Source organism: Suricata suricatta, chromosome 9 (assembly GCF_006229205.1).
Source record: "Suricata suricatta isolate VVHF042 chromosome 9, meerkat_22Aug2017_6uvM2_HiC, whole genome shotgun sequence".
Classification (NCBI taxonomy): domain Eukaryota; kingdom Metazoa; phylum Chordata; class Mammalia; order Carnivora; family Herpestidae; genus Suricata; species Suricata suricatta.
The window spans coordinates 69,692,305-69,706,383 of NC_043708.1; the positions used below are offsets into that span (position 1 = coordinate 69,692,305).

Below are 14,079 nucleotides of genomic sequence, written 5' to 3' on the forward strand. Positions count from 1 at the left end.
TGGGTGTGGAGTTTGGTGAGTTCTTTGTAGATTTTGGATACTAGCCCTTTATGTGATATGTCATTCGCAACTATCTTTTCCCATTCTGTTGGTTGCCTGTTAGTTTTCTTGATTGTTTCCTTTGCAGTGCAGAAGCTTTTTATCTTGATGAGATCCCAAAAGTTCAGTTTTGCTTTAATTTCCCTTGCCTTTGGGGATGTGTCGAGTAGGAGATGGCTGCGGTTGAGGTCAAGGAGGTTGTTTCCTGCTTTCTCCTCTAGGGTTTTGATGGTTTCCTGTCTCACATTCAGGTCCTTCAGCCATTTTGAGTTTATTTTTATGTATGGTGTAAGAAAGTGATCTAGTTTCATTCTTCTGCATGTTGCTCTCCAGTTCTCCCAGCACCACCTGCTAAAGAGGCTGTCTTTTTTCCATCGGATACTCTTTCCTGCTTTGTCAAAAATTAATTGGCCCTACATTTGTGGGTCCAGTTCTGGGCTCTCTATTCTATTCTCTTGGTCTATGTGTCTGTTTTTGTGCCAATACCATACTGTCTTGATGATGACAGCTTTGTAGTAGAGGCTAGAGTCTGGGATTGTGATGCCTCCTGTTTTGGTTTTCTTCTTCAATATGACTTTGGCTATTCGGGGTTTTTGTGGTTCCATACAAATTTGAGGATAGTTTGTTCTAGCTTTTAGAAGAATGCTGGTGCAATTTTGATGAGGAAGATGAAAATTTTTACTAAAATAACATGGAATTATAATGACCTTTATGGGAACCTTTCAAGACATGCACTTGAAAGCAAGGGTTTCCAAATTAAACAGAATGGAATACCCATTAAATTGGCAAGCAGACACCTCCAAAAGGCTTCAAAATTCCAAAGGAGTTTCATGGAAGGATCCATTGCAAAATGCTAAAGAAAAAGTAAAGAAATGAGAGGCACAGAAGGTAAAGGAGTATCCTCCTTTGAGTACTCATTGTCTGAACTGTTTTTCCACTCTAAAAAAGACTAAACAACCGTAAACAAAAATCTCCCAAGTTAATGGCTTTACAGACACCCCCATATCTACCATCAAGGGAGGCCCTCACTTGGGTCCCTTCTAGTGTTGTCCAAACTGAAAGATTTTCTGGTAAACTGCTACATTATTCTTTCAAACAGCTAAGGGGAAATGCCAGTAGATGTCAGATCTTGCAGAGGGGGTCCTGGGAAAACTGGCCAAGGACAGCTGTTACAGGCTGATGTCGAAAAGACCACTAAACACCAAATAGAAGTGAGGTAAAACCTGATCCCCTGATCTTAAGGAGAAAAGTACAGAGAATGGTCCCGAACAAAGGCAGCAGTGAGTTTTTATAGACATTAGCAAGGCAGAATGCATCATTATTTAGTTAACCAATTACAATTTATAGCATTTCAAGGTAGCCAATTATATTGTAATACACAGATGTTAGTTTTGGCGGGAAGCCATAATTTTACAGTTCTTTGTCCCTTTAAAATGACCAGTCATAGTCAGACACTTAAGATACCGTGGGGCAGTGACTAGGTGACTTTTTTTTTTAATAAAGTTATTTCCTTTCTGTTTATTTTTTTAAAATATAGTTTATTGTCAAATTGGTTTCCATATAACACCCAGTGCTCTTCCCCATAAGTGCCCTCCTCCATTACCACCACGTTCCCTTCCCCCTCCCCCTCCCTAGGTGACATTCACCTGCTGACCTTGCCTTTGACCAGGTCTTAATAAAAGGGGAGGGGGGGGCTGGCAACCTAAGTTATCTATCTACCAGGTGATAGATGTATCAGGTTGTTACAGAAGCAAAATGAGGCGGTTAGTGATTAAGCCGAACTTATATACAGTAAGCTTTCTGATATATTATTGACCTATTACATCAGCCAAAGGTAAAAACTCTTACCAGAATCAGTTCTTCTGAATTTCTGTCTGGAGCACCCATTCCAGAAAGGAAAATAAAATGTCACATCCCTCCCTTTGAAAGTCCAGACCCATTATTTATTCTTTCTCTCCCAATAATATTTATTGCCTTCTTGTTTGTACAACTGGGGACGGCTTTCTGCCTGCTTGGGATATGCAGATTTTTGGTTCTTTCTTTTGGCTATCCATGGAAATGGCTTGGAGTTTGGAGAAGATAATGTCCTTTGCACCCTCTTTCTGGATCCAATATTGCCAGAAACAGTAAAAATTAAAATTACATACCCAAAGGAAAAGAAGCAAATTGAAGATAATGTTATTGGAGAGGTGGAACAACCTATGATAGCGCTTAAATTACAACCCAAGTCTTTGAGGAATTGAGAGCAACTCTCCTGATCTTACAAATCTTGTACAAAACAAAAATCCACTCTAGAAGCAATTCACAATTGACCTATTTCTTTACAAGTCCCAAAACTTCCCTTGTTTATCACAAAAGACCTAGAAACTATTGGCCTTAGCAAACCAAAGTCAATGTTTTTTTGAGAGAGAGAGAAATAGAGTGCAAGTGGGGGAGGGGCAGAGAGAGAGGGAGACACAGAATCCGAAGCAGGCTCCAGGCTCTGAGCTAGCTGCCAACACAGAGCCTGACATGAGGCTCGAACTCATGGACGGCAAGGTCATGACCTGAGCTGAAGTCAGTTGCTCAACCAACTGAGCCACTCAGGCTCCCCAAACCAAAGTCATACTTGAAGAACTTCTATTCTTTCTCTATCCATTAAAGTTACACATTTTATTATGTCTTTGAAATGTAAACACAGCCCACAATCGCCCCAGACTAAAGGAGAAATGAGGAAAAAGGCCTTTTTAAAATACAAACTTCTAAAAGGGCTGTGGCCTCCAAATGCTAGCATAGCCTCCTTAAGATTCATTGTCCAGAGACAAATACAAATCTTCAAAAATCTTATCCTCAAATATTAGTAACTATAAGATCTTTATATCTGTCGATGTGTTTGTGTGTTTGTCTATATACATTTGTTGTACATGTGAGATCTTTTTCTACCTCTGGATGGCATTACTAAAATTAATTTCTAAAGAGCTCTAGTTGGTTTGAAGGTAAGCACTTGTAAGATTTGTGGGTTCTAAAATTCTCCAAAAGGGGCGCCAGGGTAGCTCAGTCAGTTAAGTGTCTGACTTTGGCTCAGGTCATGATCTCACAGCTCCTGGGTTCGAGCCCCGGGTCAGGCTCTGTGCTGACAGCTCAGAGCCTGGAGCCTGCTTCAGAGCCTGCTCCCTCTCTCTCTGACCCTTTCCTGCTCGCGCTGTCTCTCTCTGTCTCTCAAAAAATAATAATAATAATAAATACAAAATTTAAAAAAAAATTTTTTTTAAAGAGTCTTATGCTTTACCAACGGAGCCAGCCAGGCATCCCACTTGCTTATTAGTTTTCACTTAGAAATTAAGATTTCTAAGGGTTAAGAATTCTAATTAATATATGTAATTAAAGCTACTAAAAGTAAGATAATCATTTCTGCTTCCTGGGAAAGTAAGATATCTTTTCATTAAGACAAGGTAGACAGAGATGAACTTTTTTTTTTAAGTAGCCTCCATGCCCTGTGTGGGGCTTGAACTCACAGCCCTGAGATTAAGAGTCACATGCTCTACCAACTGAGCCAGCCAGCCACCCCCAGAGATGTACGTTTGTTGAGGGAATAAAGAGTAATTTTATCCTCGAGTAGGGCTATGTTAAAAAGAAAACCACAGGGGCGCCTGGGTGCCTCAGTCAATTAATTGTCCAACTTCAACTCAGGTCATGATCACATGGTTATTGAGTTCAAGCCCCACATTGGACACAATGTGCAGCCTGCTTGGGATTCTCTGTCTCCCTCTTTTTCTGCCCTTCTCCTGCTTGCTCACTCTCTCTCTTTCTCTCAAAATTAAATAAACATTAAACACACACACACACACACACACGCGCACACGCACACGCACACACACAGGACCAAACCGGCATCAATCAGGTTAAGGCCCCAAGACAGTAAACCAAGACTTAAAGCCTAACCTAACTGCAGTTTTAGTCCTCCAGAATGTAATCTTTAACTAGTCAACAAGGAATTTCCTGCCAATGCAAGGAAATTTCCGGATGGATCTCTTCCACTCCCTTTAGGAGGGTAACATTGCCTAAGCAATGCACTCCTTGCTAATAAAAATTCCTTTTTTTTTTTCTTATGCCTTTGAAAACCCTTCTTTTGTTTAGCTCAGTGGAGCTCTCCTCTATTTGCTAAATGAAATGGCTGCCTGATTCATGAATCCTTCAGTAAGGCAATTCGATCTTTAAATTTACTCAGTTGAATTTTGTTTCTTTAACAGAAGGATCCATGGAGAAAATGGCATTTGTACTGAGTTTTGAAGAATCTGGACTGGCAGAGATAAGAAGGAGGGGGTAACTGAGATGACTCATTGTCCCCTAGTATCTGTTCTATCAGTAATCATGCTCCCAAAATTTTAGTTGTGCAATTGGACACCAGAATAAAGGTTACATTCCCCAGCCTCCCTCTCAGCCAAGCATGGCCCATGACCAAGTTCTCAATAAAAGGATATAGCAGAAGTGAAGTATTCATTTCCAGGAAGTAGTCTTCAATATAGGGAGCATGCCATCCTTCCTTTCTCTCCCTCCTGCTGGCTAGAATGAGCTGGAGCCTACCTTTGCCCTAAGAAGAGGCTACACATCGAGAATGCTGCACTATAAGGTTGAAGCAGTCCAGGTCCATAAAAATCATAAAGACCATAGGAGACCTACTGTGGTCTTGTTTAAGCTGCTGTTGTGTTTATGCCTTATGGTGCCGGAGCCCAGCTCCAGCAGGTCCAGGGGTCCCTGAAAGGATGGACGGTGTCGGCATGAGAGAGTGATGAAAGAGCCACAAGTTTTATTCTTTGTTGTTCATCACCAAGCAGACATCTCTCCCCTTAAGTCTGCTTTGGTGTCTATTGGTTAAGCAATACCATGACATCAGAAAATAGAAGTTGTTTACAAATTTTGATTCTTAGTGATAAGGTGCTTTAATCATCAAAGGTGAACAGAAACAAGCTTTACAGAAACATTTTGTAGAACCATTCCAATTTATTCTTGGCATCAGTCCCCAAGGTTAAGAAAGTAACAAATCCATCTTATTTTGTACCAGCTGGTTTTTGGCCAATAATTATGACTTTGTTTTTAATTAACATGTTATAACCAAGTCATGTAATGCACTTACAGTAAGGTTAAATAAATTTTACAATCAAGAGAATAACAAGATGTTTTTAGTAAAAAATAGGATAATATACATATGATTTAAGTTGGTAACGCTAAAACTAAAACATAGGCTAAATTGTATAAAGATAGGCTGGGAGTTATTTTATTTAGCTCATTAACCACAAGAGAATGTTTGTTGACAAGTTGCTAGAGAAAGCCCTTTCCTTGATGTAAGCATAATGGGGGCCCTGTGTGTGTTGACCTTGCACCTGGCTTTCTAATTTCTTATCCATCCTCATAGCTGAAGTCAGTACAAGGGAGGGTATTTGTGACTCCAATTAGTAAAGGTATATACAGCAATTTATGTCTGGTCCTTGTCTGTTTCTTATCTCTAAATTAGACTCTTCTTCTCCAGGCCAGAGTTAATTGTAACTCTTGTGTTCTTAGGCCCCCTTATGTTTTGGGTCTGCAGGGCTCATTAGAAGAGCTTTTTGGCAAACATCTGCAGCACTTCGACCTAAATTCCTTTATACAGGGGCAGGAATATGCTTTTTCTTATGAGGTAATTGTGTGGGAAATATAGGCTTGATTTGGAACATTATGAGGCCTAATCAATAGCAACAGGCTTAATTTCACATGAGCAGTAGTAGCAGAAGGAGATACCAGTTCTACCTCTCATGGCAGGAGCCGGGCAACGTCTGCCATTTCCTTACTGTGACCGTGTCATCCAGCAAGGCTGGTGCAGCTCCCAGCATTAGGGTGGGCTTCCTGCAACAGATCCTGTGCAAGTGAACAATTAAACGTTCCCAGGAGAAACAAGTAAGGGAGTGTGGGAAGCAAGACAGGAGAGAGGAGAACTGGGGTGTGCTTTCAGCAAAATGCCAACCTCAGGCTGATCCTGAAAGGAAGCTCTGGAGCATAAAGTACACCTCAGAGTTTGTCCTAATTCGAGGCAAGGGACTGGGCTTTCGTCCTTCCTCACTAGTTCAAGCTAAAGTCTGCCCCCAGGCCCTCTGCATATGCAGAAGCTCTCGGAAATGATAAATAGGTCCCAGGGACCTGGTATAATCTCAACAAGCCCCTTGCCCTGGGTTTTTGGTCACTCATAGCTTACAAATTTGTACAAGTATCAAAGCCATTCTTGCAGAGGGAAGAATATACAGTGCACAGAAACTGGGGAACGGTGTTGGAAGCCATTCTGAACCCACAAGTTGAGAAAACTCCCTGTGAGGTAAGGAAGGTTGGCACGGCCTCCTGCCATCCGATGATAACTGACATCTACTCCCCACTAAATAATTTTTGCCTGAGCACTGACCACCCAAGGCAACTTGTTGATTGATATCAGGAATGACTTGTCTGTTTATTCCGGCCCTAATATATGCTGATTGCACCTTGTGAGGTAACTTGTTATAGGAATTTCTTCTTTTGTGATTATGGAAGCAAATATTGCATTTCCTGAGAAACCTGTTTTTCTTCTCCTCAAGAAAACAGGCTATTGACCCCAGCTCACAAAGGACTAACTTTTGCTTTTGCTATGCCAAAAACATTGCCTTGTATTTAAATGCTGAAGTTACCTTCCTTCCCCATATGATAAGCATCTAAATCACCTACATCAATCATTATTGATAAAGATTATGCATGAGTCTTCTACAAATCTATGTTCTGGAAAATTTTTATATACCAAAGAAATTTGTCATCAGAAATCATTGTCTAAGGCAAATGCCACTTTTGTACTCTGCTCCATACACTTAACCATAAATAAAGCTGAGTCTCAGTCAGTGAAGAGATGCCTGCCTAGTGATCAGAAAGAATCTTGTGGCTCTCTCATCCATCCCTTTCGCCAACACCGTCCATCCTTCAGAGAACCCTGGACCTGCTGGAGCTAGACTCTGGCAAAAAGGGGTGCATATCAAAGTATAGGAAAGAAAGAAATAGAAAATGAAGTTGGGAAACCAAGTTGTAGTCATTTGGACTCTATGGAAGGCTGTAAGTGCCTAGTCAACCCATACAGAAGGAAGCCAGGAGGACCTTCGAACATGATGATTCGAAAGATGAACCTGGCGACTATGTGTGGGATGAACTAGACGGAGACGCATGTGGCGTAATGTCCATGATTAGGCCACATTTGCAGCTTAGGCAAAAGGTAATGGTGGCTCAATCCCAGATGATGGTTCTAGGAAGGGAAAAAGGAGGAAAATGATCACAAAATCTTATGAAGATTCAGTCTTGGGGCACCTGGATGGCTCAGTTGGTAGAGCATGTGACTCTTGATCTCAGGGTCCTGAGTTGGATGTAGAGCTTTAAAAAAATTTTTTTAATAAAAATATTTTTAAAAATTGTCACAGGTCATAGAGAAATAAGTAGCCTTGGCATAAGAGCTGTAGCTCGCCCTGCTCTGGCTCCCGAGTTAGCCATTAACAGCCACTGAAGGGCACCTCCTTGGAGACACCAGCACCAAGGGCCCACAGAGCAGTCACAGTGCCTCCCCTGGGCCCAGAGTTCTGGCCGCACCACCTCTCCTCTCTGTTCTTCCAGCTCAGAGGTAAAAGTGCTTCCTGCACTTACCACGGCTGGTATCCACAGTGCCTCGGTTTGCTCTTCCAGCCCTCCAGCACTGGACTGGCGATTTCCCTGCACACACACCCTCTATGGAGTGCCTCATATGAGATCGTCTTCCTGGATGGCCCCAGACTGACACAGAAATCCTTCTGTTTTAAGGGTGGGAAGAGGAAAAGGAAGCCGAAAAGGAGCCAGAGAGGCAGGAGGCAAAGTAGGTGTGTCATGAAACTGAAAGGAAGAGGCGCCTGGGCAGCTCAGGTCATGATGTCATGGTTGGCGTGTTTGGGGCTCTGAACTGACATTGACTGGGGAGCCTGCTTTAAATTCTCTGTCCTCCCTCTTTCTGATCCTCCCCCTCTCGTGCATGTGCTCTCTCTCTCTCTCAAAAATAAATAAACATTTTTTTAAATGAGTGAATGAAAGAAAGAAAAGGGAAAAGAGGTTTGGAAATGGTGAGCAGCAGTCACTGTCCCTGAAAGAAGAGGAAACATGAGAAGAGGCTGATGATTAGAGGAGCAGAAAGAATGGCCAAACCTTCCAGAGCAGCCTCTGGGGATGGTGGGGATAGAAACAAGCTAGAGGAGGGGCGCCTGGGTGGCTCAGTGGGTTAAGCCTCCGACTTCGGCTCAGGTCAGATCTCACGTTCGTGGGTTCGAGCCCCACGTCAGGCTCTGTGCTGACAGCTAACTCAGAGCCTGTAGCCTGCTTCCTGTTCTGTGTCTCCTTCTCTCTCTGCCCCTCCCCCTCTCATGCTCTGTCTGTCTCTCTCTATCAAAAATAAACATTAAAAAAAAAAAAAGAAACAAGCTAGAGGACACTCAGCCTCTTCTCTGGAGAGTATGAAGAACAGAGAGCTTGAGGGAAGGATCTGATGTGGTGCCACAAAATCCATATGGGCATTTGGCTTACTGGGCACTAGGCAGTGGCCCCTTGTCTGGTAACAGCCTTACAGATAGGCAAGCACAGGCAGGACTTCTCTACAGCCCCAAATCACTGGCTGCAGTTTGGTCCAGGACTGGCAACCCGGTCTCAGTCTGCACACAACAGGAGATAAGTAGGACCAGGGTTGGCAGAATGGTGCAGGGAGTCGAGGGGGATCTTTAACTTCTCCCTATCTCACCTCCAAACAGGGCTTTCTTTTTTCTTGGCAAGCTCGGGTCCTACATGGTCAGAGCAAGGCCAGGGTGTGAGGGGCCCACAGCCAGTCCTTATCTCCTTCCCTCTTAGGTAATGGAGAAGAGAGTCCCAGTCTAGCCTTCAGTCCAATGAGAATGAAACCTTGAAGCAGGAGACACCAAGTGGCTTATTTGGACCAGAGACTTGAGTCAGTTTGTACCCTGTAGAGAGGCAGGAAAAGGTTCCTTGTCCAGAACTTGGAGATGCCAGCCTTCGGATTCCCAAGGGCCTGTGGCTCTGCGTTTAGCCTCCTGCTGCAGGGCCCCAGGGAGAGCCCGGGAGACTAGACACAACCAGTCAAAGGCTCTGGGAGACCGCAGGGGCTGGGGACGAAGCTCCTGGCCCAGAAGCTGTGGCAGAGAGCTGTATGTTAGCTGCACAGCCTCTAACTGGCAGGAGCAGGAGATAGAAAAGGAAGGGGAGGCCAGGAGCAAGGACTGCTGGACCAGGCCGTGGCAAGCACTCTGCCAGGCTCGTCTCAAGCTGTGTAGCTTAATTCTCTTTATGCTCGAGAGGCATGACTATGTCCAACTTGACAGATAAGGAATCTGAGTCTCAGAGAGGTCACACAACTTTCCCAAAGACACGCAATCTACAGACTCCAGAGCCTGTTCAGACACCGAGGCTGCTGGTGCCCTATGCAGCCTTGTCAAGGGCTCCACCTGTGTGGAGCCCGTGGTCAAGCTCAGGCCTAACATCTAAATAGGGTCTATCACAAGGAGTTACTGGACAGCCGAATGTCAAGAGACATCACCCCCTACCCTCACCCTACCCCTCCCAGCCTTCTGGCCTTCCCACCCTACACTGGCCAGATCCCAAACCCATACAATAATGGGTTTTACTAGTACGAATGCATTCCGAAAGTGGGGGGTGGGGGGGAGTCCAGCCCAGTTGGAGCTACCACAGATGCTAGAGGCTTGTCCCAACCTCTAGCACTTTGGGCTTCTTTGTCTGCCTCCCACCAACATTCCCTCTCCTTTCTGCAGCAGATTCCCACGCCGTTGGAGTCTAGCATAAGGAACAGTCCCCAGCTCGTCACAGCTTTGCTGCGCCCCCATACCTCATCTCCCCTCTCCCTGACTGCCTCCTCCTCACCAGCATGGGGATTTGGCTGGAGTAGCTTGAGCTTTGAATTTCAGAACAAATCCAAAGAACCCTGTAGCCCAGGGGAACCTGGGAAGGGGCTAACAGCACCAGAGTTCATGTGACTGCCTTTGGCTTCTTATTGCTCCTTTGGCTTTGCTTAGCCCTGAATGGGGGGCCCTGCCCTCTAGGGCCAAGGGGTGGGGGATGGAGAGCAGCACAACCACAAATAATACAATGTAAGACACTCGAGAGCTGCCCTAGGCATACAGTCCCATGTTCTGCTTGGCGAGTGATCCACACCACGGAACAAGGACATGCTGTTCAGTCATCACTCAAGAGTGAAATCGCCTTCAGCTCCTCCGTGCCTCACATGATGATCAGCTCACACTATTGCCACCTATTCCAGGGTGGTTGGAAAGCAATGAATCGAACAATAGATTGGACAGGTGAATGTGCTCATGTAAACAGACATTCGTTAGGGAGGTATGTGGGGGAGGGGGTGACCTCGTGGTGTGAAAGCCCTTGTTCTTCCACCTAACAGTGCAGGGGCACCTCCTGGTCTCTATGGTTACCAAGAGCAGCCTTGCCCAGGAGAACCTGGAGTGTAAACAGCAGAAACAGGGTCTGCGGCTGCCATGTCTGGAAGGAGGTCTCCCACAAGTGCAAGGGAGGAAAAGGTGGGGCCTCTGCAGGCTCCCCGGGCCAGACGGAGGACCCTCTCTTTTTATTTTTTAACATTTATTATTGACAGAGACAGAGCATGAGCTGGGGAGGGGCAGAAAGAGGGGGAGACCCAGAATCCAAAGCAGGCTCCAGGCTCTGAGCTGTTAGTACAGAGTCCGATGCTGGGCTCAAACTCACAAACCACGAGATCATGACCTAAGCCAAAGTCGGATGCATAACTGACTGAGCCACCCAGGTGCCCCAAGGAGGAACCTCTTTACCTGAACTTGAGTTTCCCGGGTATTGACATCTCCCTGCACTTATTCTTGGCATTTTTAACAGTCATTCCCAGTTTACTTTGAAGATGTCACTTTTAAAATATTTTTTCAATTTCTCTATTTTCATCAGAGTCACCTAGATGTGAATGTGCCTTGAACATATGCTCATTCCCCATTTAATAAGTTCTGTGAGAAGAAGCAGTGGCAGCTTCAAGAGGTAAAATTCTGCCCTGGAAAATAAGATGGTGAACTGCTGAGTCCAGAATGAAGACCAGAAACCAGGAAGCCCGAAGCCTAATGTCCGGTATGCGCATCAAGTATGATCATTGTGGTTTAAATGGCTGCTTCCTTCCCTTCACAAGCTGCCAAACAGGGATGTGGGTAATGATCACAATTTGCTGTATCTTCAGGTTATCTTTACATACAAACTGAAACCATTATTATGAAATAAAATGGAGCACTAATATGGGATTTAGGAATGCTCATGAATTTTCCTTCATATCTGATATGCTGGATGACTCTGGCCTTGACTCTCAGCCTCTCTGAGCCCCCAGCTCCTCTTGCACCCATGGGGCCAGCTGGCACTTGTCTGAGAATCCTGGGGGCCCTAACCCCCCCTCCTAGATGCACAGGCGCAGGGGCTGTGACTTAGAGCCAGCTGTCATCAGACTCAGAGCAGTGCCCTGGCAGATAGTAACCTGACTGGTTTCTCTTCCCCTTGGGCATCTTGTCCCTGCTACCACTCATGGCTCAAAGGTATAGGTTCAAAACTTCGCTGGCCACCACTGGCCTGGGATCAGCCTTCCTTCCCCTGATCCTCTGCTCCCCATGCCAGTCATTTAAAGTACATAAACCCCCTGTGAGGCAGGGTGCGTTGGTGTGCACCCAAATCCAGTGCAATCCCACTGACTGCTCAGGTGGTTAGAGTGCCCACCATCCCTGCCCGACCACATCCCACTCTAGGGGAAATTCAGCTGCCCCCCGCCCTTTTTTTGAGAGAGAGAGGTGGGCAGAGGAAGGGGGAGAGAGAGAATCTTAAACAGGTTTCATGCTCAGTGTGGAGCCTGATGCGGGGCTCAATCCCACGACCGTGTGACCATGACCCTGACCTGAGCCGAAATCAAGAGTCAAATGCTTGGGGCACCTCAGTGGCCCAGTTGTTTAAGCATTCGACTCTTGATTTTGGCTTGGGTCATGATCTTGCAGTTCGTTAGTTCGAGCCCGACATATGGTAACAGTGCAGAGCCTACTTAGGATTCTTTCTCTCAAAAAAAAAAAAAAAAAAAGAGTTGGACACTCAAAGGACTGAGCCACCCAGGTGCCCCCAGACTCTTATCTCTCAGTACCACCGGGTAATACAGAAGGTTCAACCCCTAAGCATAACCCCCAAGACCGCCTCTGTTTTCAACACTAACATGCTCCCTTCACAGCACCCACAGGAAGTAAATGGGCTTAGAAGGGATATGGGGGTACCAGAAAATGCTGGACTTAGGGGGACATGGATTCCCCCTCTCAGAATCTCATAAAGTAATACTGTTCTCTCCCCAAGGGAGGGGTGGGGAATGGATATTCATGCCCCACTTGCCCATTTTCTTTGAGTTCCTCAGTCTATGGCCCTCTGGTTGAAAAGCCCTGCTCCTAGTGAACTTGGTCCCAGAGTTTAGAGAAACAGAATAGCATTCTCAAACATCCTTTCCCTTTTTAGCAAACCAAATCAGGGAGCATCGAGAGGCAGGAGTGATTGGGCAGGGTACAGCCATCCAGAACATTCTGGAGCCACCATCTGAAGAGCAGAGGGGAGCTGTGTGTGCAGCCAGCAGTGGCCAGACAGAGGAAATGCAGGGTCTGGCTGCTGGCCATTCTTACCCTCGCTCCCACCATCAGGATCTCTGGCCCCATCCTGACCCCTGGTGGCTGCCCATGGGATGAGGTGAGCATTCTTCCCAAGCTCCTCCCTGCTCTGGTCCCAGAATAGCAGGAAAGATAAATCCCCCATCCCACAGGGATTCCTGGCTAGCGTCCAGGAAGCACAAGTGTGTTTCATAGGGGTCCTTCAGAAGGGTTTACTCCACTATTGTCACCAGGTGCCTTCTCAACGTTAAGTCCAGAGACCAATCAAATGAATGTATATAAACAAAGCACTTTCATCTGCAAGGTTGGGAAAAGATGTGTTAAAAAGGGGGTGTGTGTGTTATAACTAAAAGTTAATGCAGGTTGGGGTACAGTAAGACCAGCACTCCCATGCACACTTGGTGAGAGTACAAATTTGTATAACTCTTCTGCAAATGAGCTGAGCAAAATAAATCCAAAACCTTACTAAGCATTTCTAGCCTATGACCCAATAATTCTGTTAGGAATCCAGCTTCAAAAATATCAATACTCAAATAACATGAAACCCAAAATTTGAAATAAATGGGAGAGGAAAACACAAGATAGGCCAAGTGTGCTCGTTACTGAGGTTGGATGATGGTTACATGACAGTTCTTTATTCTGGGTTTTGTCTGCTTTGCTATATGTTGTGAATGTACCATGATATTTTTAGAAGGCATCAAAGATGCAAAGATTTATAGAAAAGACGTTAGTTTTTAATAGCAAAAACCGTGCAAATGGCAAAAACAAGTGCTATGCTTGGATGGTTAAACAAATTATGCTGCACCCAAATCGTGGAATATGATGCAGTCATTAAAATGCAAGAGTGTTTTTGTGACGTGGAAAAATGTTTACGGCATGTGCAAAGCACATAAGTAGAAATCGAAATTGCATATGTAGTATTTAAGTATGTTAAACGAAAAGTGCATAGGGGTGCCTGGGTGGCTCAGTTGGTTGAGCATCTGACTATTGGTTTTGGCTCAGGTCATGATCTCAGAGTTGTGAGATCAAGCCCCACCTCAGGGTGGAGCCTGCTTAAGATTCTCTCTCCCTCTCCTTCTGCCTCTCCCCACTCACAATGGCTCTCTTTCTAAAAAAATAAAAAGTGCATAGAAGGAAGACTATATGGCAATACACTAACACATTTGTTATACAGTAAGACTACTGTGATTTCTATTGATATTGCCCTTTATTTTCTTAATTCTACAATAAGCATGCCTCTTATAAATAGGTCCCAGAATTGCCTTTGTGTACCAGCTTGGGGCTCTGGGATATATTCACCTCCCAGGACTGCCATGTATTACCCAGGCGACACTGA

At 45.0% G+C, this 14,079-nt stretch overlaps 1 long non-coding RNA gene across 2 annotated transcripts in view; it reads left to right on the forward strand.

Annotated features, from left to right (window-relative positions):
- The window catches only part of LOC115300762, a 57,632-nt gene extending 46,269 nt beyond the window's left edge, over positions 1–11,363 (forward strand). For both annotated transcript variants that reach the window (XR_003912832.1, XR_003912831.1), the window contains exon 3: positions 11,023–11,363. This is a non-coding gene — a long non-coding RNA (uncharacterized LOC115300762). The remainder of the gene's footprint in view (positions 1–11,022) is intronic.
- The last annotated feature ends 2,716 nt before the right edge of the window (positions 11,364–14,079 follow it).